This window comes from Bombus pyrosoma, linkage group LG12 (genome assembly GCF_014825855.1).
Source record: "Bombus pyrosoma isolate SC7728 linkage group LG12, ASM1482585v1, whole genome shotgun sequence".
Taxonomy (NCBI): domain Eukaryota; kingdom Metazoa; phylum Arthropoda; class Insecta; order Hymenoptera; family Apidae; genus Bombus; species Bombus pyrosoma.
This window is the reverse complement of record NC_057781.1, coordinates 9,788,807-9,805,101: the sequence shown is the minus strand read 5'-3', so window position 1 is coordinate 9,805,101 and position 16,295 is coordinate 9,788,807. Positions and strand designations below refer to the sequence as shown.

The 16,295-nt window shown below is 42.5% G+C and overlaps 1 protein-coding gene across 1 annotated transcript in view; it reads right to left on the bottom strand.

Annotated features, from left to right (window-relative positions):
- LOC122573326 (amyloid beta A4 precursor protein-binding family B member 1-interacting protein-like) overlaps positions 1 to 16,295 on the bottom strand; it is a 144,217-nt gene that overhangs the window by 118,430 nt on the left and 9,492 nt on the right. The gene's annotated exons all lie outside the window — the stretch shown is intronic.

Below are 16,295 nucleotides of genomic sequence, written 5' to 3'. Positions count from 1 at the left end.
AAATGAATTAAATACAGCGGAAAATTCAACTCTCAAACTTGTACATTTCAATGTCAATTTTGTTTCCACGAGCTTTTTAACGTTTCAGAAATTACTTTATTTTACATAAATTTTAATTACGACTGTGAAATGTTTCAACTCATGTTATTAATCATTGATCACTTAGAGGTTATCGTTTACAAAAGAGTCTCTCGTATAATTTTTTTATTAAGAAGAAATTCATCGTATATTCAAATCTCTTCCCATTAACCTAATTAATTAATCTTACTTTCTTTCATTAACTACAGAAGATAGTTTATCGTTCGAACGCCTACCGTCCGAAGAAATTCCATGTAAACAGTGTCCAGACTCTGACGAAGAACGTCCCAGAGTGATCGACGTTTCTGCAGCGAGTAGTTCAATACCAATTCAAGAACAAGTATTCTCGCGTGCCTGAGGACTGTTTGCCGTTGACGTCAAATCGCTGCAAACAAATCGGGAACAATGCGGCGCTATCGCGAGACAAGCGCATAATCCTCGGTAACCGCGGTCGTCCGGCGAGAAACGCGATCACAGCTCTGTAAACTGCAAGCGTAGTACAGATAACATAGTTTACAAACGCAACTCTGGCCAAATAATCGTCGGATTTTATCAACTGCCGGTTCATACGTCGGAAATAGACGAGCACGATTTACCAGGTGCGAATAAAACCGGTACTTAACCGACTTACAGCTAGAAATACTACATTAGGCACGCTACCGACCAACAGTTTGAACAGTATCTGCACTATAGATTCTATGAATTTTAATAGAAGATAAGATAGAATTTTGTTATTTTAGAAATTTTTCTAGACGAGCATCTATATGGAAATAGAGGAAATTATTTTTGGTACCTATAGCATTAACTTTATTAGGATTGGTTAAAATTAAGTTAATTAATTAGAAGTAATATTGTTACTTTAGTATACGTACAAATAGCAAAAATAATTTCAAATTTTCAATCGATACAGTACGATATCTAATGAATTTACCTACAACGAAATCAAGTGGTAACTTGGTTCGTGTCTGACTGTTCCAACTAATTCTACTTCGAATCGTTGATTCTGCCCGGATCGTGTCCGAGGACGAAATTAGTGAAAAATTTTTGTCTAAATAGTGTTTTGCTACTCTGATGCTTAGATATACTGAAACAGATACGAAAGCCTGTTCTAGAAAATAAATAAGTTATACCGTATAGCGCATCAGGGGAAACAGGATATTTATACACGCGCGCGCGTATTAAGTTGATACGGAAACACAGTATCTTGGAAGTAATGAAAAACGAGCTGTTTTGTAGCGATATTTTAGAAGCATAAAACAGTAATTCTGAATACTTTCTTAATCCCAGCCACCGGGGAATTAATGAAACATTTCGGAGACTATTCGAGAAACGCATTTATCATGCAAAAAAAGAAAAAAGAAAAGGCAAGAGCGACAGTGAACGTGCAAGAAACATTTCAAGAATTTATGCACTTGACGTCGTAAACGAACGGCTGTTCAGCCGCAGAACTTAAGAACTTGAAAAATGGACACTTTGACCCGAGAAGGGAAAAACCGGCAGAGAGAACATAAAGTGAACCATCAAACTCTACATTCGAATTTAAACCAAGTGGCAAAAAACTTGCAATAATAATACATTATTTATCGGAATAAGTTTCAACGCTCACGCATAACACCGATATTTCATTGAGTATCAAGGATCTAACATATAAATCGTAAAAATTACCATTATCTACCGATATATTTATTATCGCCATTGATCCACCATGAAATACGAACGAATAAAAAGATTGGTTCGCTTTTTACGAAACTTCGTCACGAATCTACAAATCAGAGAACACGCGAGACATATTCGTGGTACAAGCAACCTGGTCACTGTGAGAAAGAATCCACGGAACAGGACCACCCCGTGCTCGAAAATTCGAAACGAGTTTCTAGCTTCTCCGCAGGTATCATAAATAACCGCGCTGTGGTCACACCCACGCGAAAAGATTCAAGACCGCCGGTGTTTCTAGAGACCTAAAATGGCCGGGACCAATTTCGGCTCCAAATTATATTCTACCGAATAAATTACGTTTGAAAATTCAGTTCTTTCGATTCTTTAATCAAATTCGTCCCATTCTTCAAAATCAAAATCCAAGGGCCTGAGAACTCTTTATTCGACATTTGTATCACTGTATGTTTTAGACAATTTAATGTTTACCGATGTTTCAGTCCAAAAAAAATCACTCGTTTTCTATCGCGAGGAAACGGAAGAAAAATAGGAAAGCGAGAGACGAGTTTCGTTATTCGGTTTATTTATACGGTTTGTCCGATCCAATTGCTAGTTTAAGAGGATTATGGATCTGCGTTGTACGGCAAAATCATCGTCGCAGAACGAATGCATCGCGATACAAAGAGGAATACAGAGTCTCATTAAGCCAAAGCATCGAGACGGGGTCGTTGTGCCGAAGAGGCATTGCAACCTGTGCACCTAATCGTCGTACACTAACCGAGCCGCAACTGCAAACGTGACTTTCACTAATAATTAGGCAGCCAGCCTATTCAAAATATCTCTCAACTTGCGCTCTCCACGATGCAAACACGAATCTGTAAAACACTCGAAAAGAAAAACACGTCAGTCGAACGCCTGTGTCCACGTAGTCCTTTCACCAACGCCTATGCCTCGGCAGAATCGTTCGGCGAATATATCTGGCACGAGCCAATCGGCGAATTACCAGGTTTTGCGCCGATGAAACACGAGCTCGGCTAATGGCGGAATAAACGGAAGCCCCGGGCGACCGGATGGCTTGTTAACCGGGCACAATGCACGTCTAATGCACACCTACGATTTACCGTGGAGAAGCGTGCGTGCACACATCGGGAGGACCTGCATCCGCGTATCTGAGATTCGATCAACGAAAGAGCTGCCGGCCAACTCGCGCGCATTATGCATACGAATGCACGAACCGGGGATCCAAGCGAATTACCATCGGACGAAGGACAAAGTAGAGGTGTTAACTGTGATCGACAACGGGATCGTGTGGAAAAGTCACATCCGCTGGCAACGAATTTCGATTTTACGAGCGGCGGTTCGATTTATGGGGCCTGGTGTCACTTTGGACGCGTCGTACAGGTTCGAAAAGGCACGATACGTCGTAGTATCACGTACATTTGGTGTGTAGGTTTTACGACGAAGAGGTCGTCGTTTTTCGAGAGGTATAGATGAAACAGGTGGATTTATGGCGAAAGAAGCACGGGTTTCCGAACTGCTGAGAGATCATATTGCTGGATAATTGGAAGAAATAACGCGAGTTTCGACGAAATAAAACGTATCGGAGGATGAAGCAGGCCTACTTTTACGTGTTCCACTTTTGGAACTTTATGTCCTCCATTCTAGATAAGCAAAACTATCTTTGTACATTAAAAGGAGGTTGATACAATGTTCGGTTCAAATTTATTGATGCGAATAATTAACGCGTTACGAAGCATGCTCCGCGCACGTGACCTACTCCTAGCTTCCTATCAATCTCCGCACGCAACGCTATTTAATTCCACGCGTATTTGAATTTTGTGAAATATTACGGAGATGATGTGCTAATAAACACCCTTGGTGTATCAGTTCTGGAAATTTCCAACACTTATTTTACATTTAACACTGTACCAGCCGCGAATCGACGAAATTAACATGTTCAACGCAATAAACATGGATTTAGATCAGTGCACAGTATTTTTATCGCATACAATTTATTTCTGTTCCGTGAAGGCTTTACAAATAAGGAACGTTCCCAAGTTCGCCAGTTTTGATTGCTAACATTTCTAACATACGTTAAAGGCACTTTATTAGCATCGTATTGTGACACACGTATCAGTACCGAATCAAAATGGCAGGCAATTCAAGGAGGGTCGCGTGAGATTGTTCGACTCGTAGGGGTCACCCGAACGTAGAAATCACGTGTTAGGGTGTCGTTACATCACGTTTTTCCCGAATCCGCAAATTAAGTCGTTGACATGGTAGCATCGCTCGTTACGATCGTGTTCTTATCAACACGAACCAGCTACAAAGACGAATCCAAAATCGACCACTGGTCGATTTCACTTGACGCAACGAATGGTTTTGCGTAAATAGAAAAGACAAAACGCGCTACGACGAGACAGAAGAAAGAGAAGCAGGTTTGTCAGCGATAATTAAAAGCAATCAGGCCTGAATCGCGAATCCGTGGTATCCGTGTGTTATGCAATTATAATTAGTCAATTTGTTTTGAATAGACAGCGGGTGAACGCGAGTCGAGTGACGCAACGTAGATGGTAATGAGGGGCAAATACCTGGCATACGTTTGCTAGCCAAAGGGAGCCATTAGAGGCGTGGGTATACGTAATGTTCAATAACGCGCTTATGGTGTACATTATTTCGTACGCAATTTACATTTACGATGGTGCCGCATCGATCTCTCCACCCAACTTTCGCGCTACATTCTGCGTCTATTTCTTTGAAACACTATCGCGTAAAAATCCATCGCGTCGACTGTGGTAGGAAAATTTAGCCAAGGTACGTTTAATCCGGTCTCGACGCGATCCTTAGAATAGTCAATTTTGACAAAACGAGATATCCTGCGAACGTGCGGCAAGTTTTCGACACGAAGGCAATCCGGTTTCCTCTATCGACAATGCAGTTTTGTTGCATCGCGAAAACATAAATAGGGATGTACGCTGGAGCGAAGAGTCCAGGAAAATGAGGTACTTTGCCGAGGCGTACGAAACCAATTTCGTATACCGGTTGAAACGAGCACGCCACTCGAAAACCGGAAAACGTTCTCGTCAGATGCATCCGCGCGTGTATTACGGGTACAAGGAAGAGGATGGTAGAAAATAACGGCAGTAGGGTAAGCGGGAACGCGAAAATTAAAGTCATTGAGAAAGTTATGTTTCGGCTCGCTTCCACGCCAAGTATCCGATAAACGCCGATTAACCCTAAGCTAACATCAATTATTTCGTTCAAGCGAATTATCGAGAACATTGTTAAGAAGATTGTTAGGAATTAAGTATACGAACCTAGCTTAATTTTATTTTTCATCAGGCCCCTGGCTTCGTAAAATTCGTATTTCGACTGAGAAAAAAGTATCGTTCATGTTTTTGATTCTACAATACTTCTTTTTCATTGAAAAAAGAGATTAAGGGAGATGCGTTGGGTGGCCGAAACTAAAAGAATATTTTTGATTTCACACTTTAACGTGAAGCGAAAGATGGCAGAATGTTAGCAAAATTAGACCCTCCTCCTAATTGCCTCGGAAGGCAAAGTGGCCAAATATCATGAGATAAAGTATATTTTTTTATTTAGCGTTTCAGCGTACTTTATAAGATCATACGGTCAGATTACATAACGTCGGTTTACAAGTAGGCATGAAAAGGAAATATTTAAAGCAGACGATTTGTGCAAACAACGAAAAGATTTAATTCAGTTTACGCTACAAATTAGCGGTACGATCCGAATCAACATTCGGTTCCAACTATTTATCGCCAACCTTACCAATGAATTATATCGATTAAACTGAACTTTATTTCGCGATACACGCATATTGAAGTAACCGAAATAATTCTTTAAAAATCCCATTGATCCAACTATATTTCAAGAAACGATCAAACTATCAGAAAAATATGAAATATTCCTATTTTCATCAAACATCAAGCATCGGCGTATTACAGATGAGAATACTTGGGTTGCATGATCGCAAAAGACAATCTCCCAGGCGAATTGGACGCATATCTGAAAATCAATAGCCTCGCTTCGGCGTGACAAGCGGCCGTGCAACAATGTGCATGAGGCGTTGTACCATTGACCTTTCGCGAATCGAAACGGAATGAAACGGCATGGTTCGAGGACGGTGAAGCGTACGAAACGAGCAGGCGAATCGTCGTCAGTCAGCCAGCAATTCAGCCGATAACGAACCGCTGATTATCGTGGGACGGTATGCGAACTACCAATTGTAAAACTAGCTCGTAGAGAGAGTGTATCGCGTCCCTTGTACGTTCGAAAGATCAATCATTCGTCGTGAATCGGCTAGCAGAAAGTGTAATAGAAGACAATGGCTAGGCCAGATGAGGCTAATCTGGCAAGAAATCGTTCGGCCGTTGCTATTAACCTTTCAGCTACGATCAAAATCAACGAGTGATTGATAAATTGATTTTTGCTTGCACGCGCTGTCAGCTGGACGAGTTACGTTATCCCTTCGCTCGAAAACTCTTTGGTGGGTTTGATCAAAAATCTTACGAAACGTGCAAGTTAACATAAAATTAACGTTAACTTAAAATTAATAAAAAAATAAGCAAAAGAACGTTAATTAAGGAGTTAATTCCATCTAAAAGTCTATTAATCTCTTCGATAATCAAAGTAATACGGATCGGTGTTAATCGGCTTACGATTTCGTTCGCTTATTAAGACGAGAACGTCTGTTTAACAGTGGCGACGACTACGATCACGGGAACAGGATTATTAACTGTGGTTGACTCGGTTAGCCGCACCTCCTACCGTATCTCTCGGTGTCTACGTGCATACAGAAAAAAGCAAACAAACCGCGAGGAAGCTGCCATCGGGGCAGTCGAGGTGCAGCCCGTGTTATCTTATGGAAAGTCAGAGGTTCGTCGTTCGAGCATGTTCCATAACTCGTTCCAAGCCGTTTGCTCGACGAATAAATTCGCGCAAATGCTTTATTGCTCCATTATTCGCAGCGCTTCCGCGTGATTGACGGAACAGAGTCGCAGAGATGAAACGATCAGCGCTGTACGAATCGATTATTCGAACGTGAAATCTTTTCCGCGTTGCAAATCGTTCATTAGAAGGTAAAATTTCCCCGATTTCGATAAAATCGAACAAAATCTCATTCGATCCTATCGAATATCTACTTATTTGAATAACTCCATCACTGGCGATTAACGCGAATAAACGGATAGAATTCGATCGCCTGCAAACCTCTTTATACGCATTCTGCCTCTCATTACGCAGAACGCTCGGTAACGGCAATGTTACTCGACGATATCAAACGTTACGAGTTTAAACACATACATGAATCTCTGAAACAGAGCGTGTACGGCGTCTATACGACGTTTGTTAAGCGCGTTGCAGCAAGAGTAGTCGCGGCCAGGAATATTTCGCTCGCCACGGGCTTAATTGGATTAATTAAGCGAGAGTAGCTACGTAATGTTTCTTTGAGCGTTCAACGTTTCCAACGGCACTATACCGGTACGATGGCGAGCCTGACCGTAAAATGTAAATGCTTTTCGTCAAACGTGCCACGGGGATCACGATTCGAATTCTCCGACCACGAGCTCGACGCGATCTGAACGTTTATTCGATCCGCCGAAACAGCCGCTTTCCCACGAGCGGCGGTCTATCGTTTGGCACGAGCTATCGTCAAAGCGAGAACATCGTTGTAACCCAAAAGTGTCTACGTGTCTGACCTGCAGTATTTTAATTTAACGCCATGCTCTGCATGAGGAAAGTCGTCCGTGCCGACTCGTCCGCTTTATAGATGTGACGTCATCCGGGTGTCTCAATTGTTTAACTTTATATCGGGCTGTAACATATGCAATATGCTCGTACTTCGTTGAATATCAGTTTTAGAAAATTAAATAACTGCACCAAGCTTGAAAGAATAACTACGAATTGGAAACAGGAAACTTTCCCTTTACAACAACTCCTTAAAAGTTCTTCGAAGTACAAGAGTAGCCATTCTTCTTCGCGACACGAAACACAAAAGTTTGTAAGAATCGATCACCGTGACAATACAACTTTTCAATTTGATCTTCAAACTTCAACGACCACGAACTTCGTATACACATTGCGAAACACGAAGATGCTTCGCTATCGAGGCAAGCCAACTCGATGAAACGCGCTTTTCGCGTCTCCATCCAAAAGGAACGGACGCACTGACGAGGCAGATACGCTTGTTTCCACGCTCGTCACCGCAGCATCCTTGCAAATATAAAACCAGCCTGGCTACGCGTTAATGACGACCCTTTGAATTCCCTGGGATGACAATCGCCTCCGACGAACCGGCATTAACGACAGGAATCACCGAGCAAGAGGATGGGGATAGTGTACGGCGACGCTACATTATTGCATTAGCGTAACTTCATTAATTACACGAGGCTAAGGGGCAACGGTCGAGGGGTGAAAGGGGTTATTTCAGCAGTGCATCGGCTCGTTCAACGCTGACACCGCGAGAAACAAACCAACGTTTGCTTCCGTTTCACAGGAAACGCGCTCCATTTCCGATACTCTCGGAATTCCATCGTGCAAGGTGCGCCGTCCTGGCTATCAATCGAATTCATCGGCTCCCTCGAGAGACCGCCATTTAAACCTGTTTCCCTTTTCTAAACCTAACCCAAATCTTTCTTACGGTATCCAAAGGATTCTCCAAAGGTTGATAAACTGAAATCTAAGAGTCCCGTAGTTGGCGGAGAACGCGTTTCAACAGAGAAGATCGAATAGACTTATGATCGGAATAAGTTGACGACGAAGGAATATTTGAATTTAAGTTGCCAAGAACAAGCACGGTGTCGACAAAAGAAAGTATCCTAATTCGTCAAAAAATAAATCTATGTTCTCCAATTATCTTCTCGAAGCCCAAAACGACTTCGATCCGACCGCTTAAACTTCATACAAGATCCAACAACACTCGAAAAATGTGCATAGTCAGCGTTCAAACAATATTGCGGTGAAAGAGAGAGAGAAAGAGAGAGAGAGAGACTCGAGCAACGTTAGCAAATTAATCCATCCACGAAACTCGAATTTCCGCGTGGCTGATCCGCGAAGAGGTCGCGAAGGCCCTTGGAGAACGATAATCGTCCCCCAGGCACACATTCTCTGGCCTATCAGAACCGCTCGAATTTGAATGGTGAAACTGCTTTCCCTTAAACACGATTTCTAAGCGTTTCGGGAAGTACTTGAGGACTGCAAAGCTGCTTGTGGCCCCGTCCATCCCCGTTCCATGACGATACCAACCCCCACGGCCTTTCCGTCAACGAGCGCTCCTCTCGACTCCGAAAGCTTCGTTCTCTCTGCTCTCTCCGTACTCGATCCTCTTCGGATCCGTGAAGGGGAAAATGGACGACGCTGAACGGACAGACGGAGAAACACGCGCGCGGTCTCAAAAGCAGGAGAGTCACTTTGTAATGTAGACGCGCAAATCACGTGCGTACAGTCAACAAACTCTTTAAAGCCCAAGTCCGCGCTACTACGCTCTCTTTCCAATCCCTTTGACATGTAGATACACACGCGTATAACGTGTATGCAACGACCACGAATATTTAACGGGGCACGTCCCGTGGATGATGCTTCGGTGTCGTCGTCGCCGTCGTGTTATTGGAAATTTAATGTTTCAATAAGGTATCCCGCGAGGGAGCATACGATGGATCGTCTGATGGAATTTTGTGACGATATTGATGGTAAATCAATGAACAGAATATGGATAGTACCTATACATACGTACACCTATACAGGTACTACCTACGATACGAAAGAGTAAAATATAGTATGGGCTTCATACTTGATAGTTGGCATTAAAAAGTTGAATATAGTTAGAAAATATATCAGAGAAGGTTTGTCCTTAATATGTCTTGTCCTCTGACTTGTTCGGATAAACGAGACTCTACCACGGTAGCTAAATACTTGAACGATATCGATTGCAAATTAAGACCGACTGTACGAGTTGTTTCAATTTCCTGCTATTTTTAGAAATATCCAGCGTTTTAGAAATGCGTGTGTGTGTGTGTGTGTGTACAAATTTTATGTGTACGATCTTCTCGTTCGCACGGTTACTGCATTATGTAATAGCGCGCTTACGTACGTTGTCGGAATAACTATTCGAGAGAAATTTAACTTTTACTTGGTCGATAAAAATTTTGAGGTTCATGAGATCTAAGCAACATGTTACACATATAAAGCGTTCAAGCTTCGCGGAAAGTTGTAAAACGTGGTAGAAATTTCCGACAAGTGCGATTCTCTTCGTTGCTCTTTTCGCTCATCCTGTAAATAGTATTCTATGATAGAAAGGCAACGATGTTCTATGTATTGTTATTATTATTATTATGTACCAAATATAATGTAATATATAATAATATTAATTAAATAATCTCCTTCGGAAGAACAAACCTTTACAAACGGAGAAATGGAGATTTTTAGCTTATTTTATACAGATCTTTTCTCAAGCTCGATAGCAGAACAGCTGAATCCTACTTTCTGCAATTACAAACATGTTCAAGAGGTAGGTTGGTCGTATTAAACTAACAGACATACGTGGGCAAACATGAAATCGTTATGTTATAACCGTGGGACGTATCGAGCGATAAACAGTAAACGGGCAAACAGAATTTCGCAGTCGGCTGCGATTAAATCAACCTTTTTCTAATGACGCAACCATTTTTGCATACCATGGCAAGGTATTAACAGCGTAATAGGGTCTTAGTCATCTGTAATAAATAACAACTTGTCGTAAATGTATATTTTGCCAGTCTATTTGTTCGACAACTATTGTAACTTGTTTCGCTGCTTAATCTTCACTTTTATAATCGCGCCAAAAAATTTTATGCGTTGCTTTACCAATTGACGAGTCCGTATCTTCTCCAAAACACATTTGTGCGAATTATTTTCCAAAAGACATTACGCAATCAAACTGAGCAGACAATTTATCAACAACGAACAAGTTAAAGCAACTCTCTTCGAAATTTCGAGACTGTGTCTCAAGACTATTCCACCAAAGTGAAATAATCACCGAACAACGCCACTTTGAGCAAAATAACAACGTTGCTCTTCCGCAATCGTGCAAATTAAAACAGACTCGGTTACCAAACTACCACCGTAGGGACGTCTTCCGTGAATATGCTCCACCATAATCACTTCGTATTCTAATCGCCCTTCTGTGAAAGTAATAACAAGGAAGCAGACGGATGTGAGGGATCGTAAAATTCAGGTCGTTTTTCGCAGCAGGTTCTCTACGGCTGCGAACAAAAATCGCCGCAAATTCAAAGACGATGGAGCCGAAACTTCGTATCGAGGTGAAACCATTGAAAATGATTACGTACTACACAGTTTCCCGCTGTGCATAGCGAAAGTCTTTTTAACAATCCGACAACCGTACACAAGAGAAACGTAATGGAGACATTCGAGATAAGTTAACGAGCACGATCCACCCTGCGGTAATTTACCGTCCACCGCATTTTCCCCGGCAGTTCGGTCGTTGCTGGCAACCTGACTTGGCGTTTATACGCCCCAACTTCAACTTACAACTTTGCACGAACGAAAATCGTTACACGGAGTGGCACTTTTCACCGGAGAGAAATTTTATTCGTGGAAAGTATTTCTGCCCGCGTGCAGACTGGAAATCGTTATTGACGTTGAACTCTGAAACATGCGATAAAATGGCGATCCACGTACCAAGTATTTTCTATCCTTCGTTAAATTGAAGTAATACTCTAATGATGGAGCAATCTTTTCAGCAAGAGATCGAGCTATATACCATAAGTGTCTCTTTCGAAGCAAAAGAAAAGCAAACGAAAGAAGCTCGTCCCTCTAAAAAAATCCCCATCTGATTAGCATCCGCAGCTATTCAAAGTCACACTTTAGAGACCTCGTCATTCATATGGACGAAATTAAAAAGGATGAAACGGATCTAACAAGAATATCGAAAAAGAAACACGCGTAAGAGAGTTAATCGCTCTTTCAACGACTTATTAGCACTGATTCGCGTAACAGCAACGCGGTTCTAAACGGTTCGTCGAGTCGTCCGCTTTAAGAGAGACCTGCTAGTGTCTTAGGGCTCATCCTCAGGGTGTATCGTTTCAAAAGGTAACGTGCTTACATCGCGGGGCTCTTTGATAACGATGGAAAAAGGCGTGAACGAAAAAAACTCGAGCATAATGCTCTCGTCGCCCCGAGACAGAGGGAACATCCCCGACACCTTTTTCGTTGATAAAATGTCGACCTGGTAACTACGGTTTCCACAGCCTCCGGCGTGTCCCTATGAACCAACGAAATCCCTTTGACTCGCGCTAATTCCGTTAATTGCCGACCTGGCGAAACTCCGGCGCTGTTTCGCCGCTAACCATCAACGCGGCCACGATTTTTTCACCGCGGAAAAATTGTCGTTTCCAATTTTTCCTCTTCGCCTTTGGAAACGCTCGAACACCCGGTCGGAAAATCATGTCGCCACGTAACCCGGCTATTTACATCTGTCGCGGATGCTTTCGCGCTTACGTGGCATCGTATTAAGATTATGAACGGGATCGTTCCGGACGAGATCATCGCACGAAGAATGGCGTGCGAGAGTAACGAACGGAATAAGAAAGCAAGCAGCGATGTACAGGGTGAACTGCGACAGGTGGTACATTAGGACAGGAAGTCGTTTCAGATACGAAATACACTGACTCGCGAAAGTATTCCAACACCTGTAGCAATATTTTTCATCACTTCTTCTTTTGCTCCTCTATATTACAAGCGTGCTTGTATTCAACGAACCTTCGAACTCAATTTTCCAAAAAAAAAAAATAAAAGAAACGGCACCTGCAACGAGGAATCTTCATTTTTCCTTCTCGATTTACCTTTGCAGAACGTCTTGCTGCACGAGCGTATCCACCCATGCGGGTTCACTCTATATACACCTGTTCGGAACGAACCGGAAAACAGCAAACGAAAGAGAAAGTAATACTTGGAAGGAAAAAACGACGAAAGACGCGAGATTAAAGTCTTTCTACGGACAACATTCCGGATCACTTTGGGTCGTAAGTAATTCACGGCGAAGCATCTGAAAGCACTCCGTTAAAACGTACCCTTCGAAGAGAATGAAACTTCAATCGCGTATACCGGGGCTTCTGTATTACTCTTTCATTCTCTCTTTCTTTTCCTCGACGGTGCTCCCTTCGATTTGAAAGCTCGCTGAAGGTAATTGGTTGAAAGGGAAGAAAGCGCTCGAAAGCCCGCATTCTCGTTGCCGCTCGATTTGCGGATATAATCGTTTTAATTAAGCTTGATTATCTGCTTCTTCGTGCGCGACGGGCCAAAGGATATCAAAAGGCTTCCTTTGTTGCCCGAAATATTCCTGATCCCTCTGCTCCCGAACCAGTCCAATGCTACTCCGTACTCCTCATCGCGCGACACAGACACGGACGGAATATGATTTTTGGACCGGAAACCGAGACACCGATAATAACGATTATCAAACTATTAATGGCTCTTCAACGGCCTGTTACGGAAATAACGCCTTAACTTTCCGACCTTTGATATCCGAACATCGAAGCTACCAAGATTTTGCTATTCAGTTTGCTTTAACGAGATATTATTTTATTCGTTCGCTTTACTTTTCTTAATTTCATGTTTCTTTCAGCAACGTCAAGTAATCGCTCGCTTTGGAAACATATTCGATCGTTAAGTTACATCATCATCGATGTTGCAAAGATACGTTACTTAATTGCAGTTAACTCGCATAGTTGTTACAAAACTTGGCGTTCTACTTTACGAACATTCCTAACGTATGTTATGTAGCATTCCTAAACCACGCCTGAATTTCGATCAACTACGTACATCTGCATACCAAACATAATAGCCTTGCTATTTATAAAATTCATTAGAAACTTGCCAATCCGTTCGAACAAATAACCATGAAACGCCATTAATCCGAGCCTAGTTCTCAAGAAAAATCAACTTCTACGTACATGCACATGATCTTTCATCTTCAGACCGAGATAAAAAAAAAGCAAGAACTTTATATCACGCAGCCTGCGAAACAAGCAGTCCTGGAACCTTGAACCCCGCACACACGATCGTTTCTAAAGCGCATTAGCGTAACATTGCGGCACGTTACGAATGTAGCTGCAGGTTGCACCTACGCAAAGTGTAGGCACACGAGCTCCGCGCCTGCGGAACGTCCAGGTTCCCGATAAGGGAACGGCGTGGGGCAAATGGTGCCAAATCTACCTGGGTAATTCGTATTTCCAAGGCGCGCAGCCATAGATAAGAATAGCGACCGCGCGAAACGAACGAATTTGCCAACTTTTTCTAGCGACTTGCTGGTTCTTTAAAAAGATTTTCTTTTATTATCCATATACTTTTCTGAAATTTGTCCGACGAGACATTTGACAGATTATTGCGTTATGATGATGCGCGATGACAATAATTCTTCGTTGGAAAAAAGTGAAAAGCAGAACGGAAATGAGGAAGGCGTCCACCAATACGACGAAGACGTTCGGGAACAAATAACTGAACACGCCTCTGACCACCCACCATTGCGAATCTTTAATAAGTCACGCGTAATAACCTCTTCTGCCGAGTGAGCTAACGTATACGTGGGTGTCTTGGAGGTGTTGGACGCTTCCGGCCAACCAAAACGCTTGTAAACGGAAGACACGTGGCCAAACAAACTGATGGAAATATTTATTCGCGGTGGGATCTTTTGTTGAAGCGTTGAACACAGTGTGTGCGACAAGTTTGCACGTGTTTGCAGATGTATGATCTGGTTAAAACGCATAGTTTATTGCTTGCGTCTAATTTAATCCCGCTGTAACTTAATGTAATATGTACTTAATGTAATATTCAAGAGTAACAATTTTAAATACTTAGCAATTGAAGAAAATATAAGATACGCGTTCCGCTTAGCAGTAAATTCATAATAACATATTTTTAGAAAATGAAACGCGTTCTACAAATTCTGAAATTTCTATTGTTACAAACGGGATTCGAGGACTATGATTTCCAGCACGATTCCGCAGTAAAGCAAAGTAAGCAACCTGTCACTATCCGTGAACGTGTGCACATTTCCTACCATCTTCTTTATCTTTCCAACGGATACAACTGTATCAATTTAAGTAAACTGGTGCTTCGTAAACGCCCACCTAACCAGCCTGAAGTCATTCGAAGCAGGAAGAGAATGTTCACTGTAGGAAATGTACGATATTGGTTACAAAGCTATATAATAATCTTCGTGTACGAGCATCTATTACATTGTAAAGATCAGACTGAAAGCAAACATTCGACCACGAACCTATCGATAGAACGACGCTATTCCGGTTGAAATTATAATGCTTCGTATATTCGCTATGAAACAATTTTCCAGTAATTTTTCACGAATTTCGTGATAACATAGCGAAACATTGTTCTCCTTGAATACGACCTACTTGATTCGATCTAATTATCCAGTATGTAACTACTACGATAAGTAGAACGGTGTACCGACACGTTTTACAGCCACCGAAAAGACGTCAATAAAAGGTGAAAGAAGGAAGAAAGAATGCAAAGGAAAGAGGAAAAAATTTCGGATACTAAATCGTTCTCGCGTACGAGAAGATTCACGAAAACACGCTGGGTAATTTCCTTAGGTCTCATTGTTCTGGTGGTGGAAGCACCGCATCCGTCTCTGTCTTCTCCGTTTCCGCAACGGTGGTGGAAACGCGGCAGCATTTCCACGCCGTTGGACGTACAGCGTGCAACCGGCAAACGGCGCCGGGACAAAAACGCCGGTGCGGCAATCACAGGCAAACGAACAGGCTGCGCAGCTTTGTTTCGAGTGCACCTTGCTCCGTTTCAAAAGATGGAACACGGCGTGCGCTCGAGAATCGGCTCAGACAGCAATTACGCGCGTTCGATGTAATCGGTCAGAAACGGTGGACCGACGATACCACGGATGTTTAAACGTTTTCCTCGGCGAACGCGGAGAGAAGAGATCGGTCGTTGAACGAACCGAACACGAGATTTTCGATCGTGCTCCGACAATTGGTTTAATCTGACCGATTACTCCAATCGATGAATTGCTCCATTATGAGCCTCGCGTTGTGTGTATGATGGGACGTAAATTGGTTAACGTAAATTGGTAGGTGCAAACGCGTGCTTAACGATGTGAGCGAGTGATAGAAGCTTCAGAAATTAAAGGTAATTAACGCTGAATTTAAGCCTGTCGATTATGTTCTTCTCTTGAAACACGTCTCTAATTTACCATCGATCGACGATACCAAAGAGTCGGTAAAAGAAAAAAGAGAATAGAAACTCGTCCAACTGTTTCATATCTCATTTCATTCCCACGCATCGTCAATAAGAATAGACCGCCAATAGAGGATTATTTCTTCTTTTGTCATCTTATCGACGAGTCTGGCCGACTTCTCCAACTCGCTAGTATATACTTCGAAAAGGTTAAAGGAGCTTCTTGGCCGCGCATTCTCCCGTTTGAAAAGAACGGCCAAAGGGGGAGAAAGAGAGAAAGGGAGGGCCGGCTGTCCTTCTTCCTTTCTCCTCTCGACAATGGGGGCGTTCCACTGAGT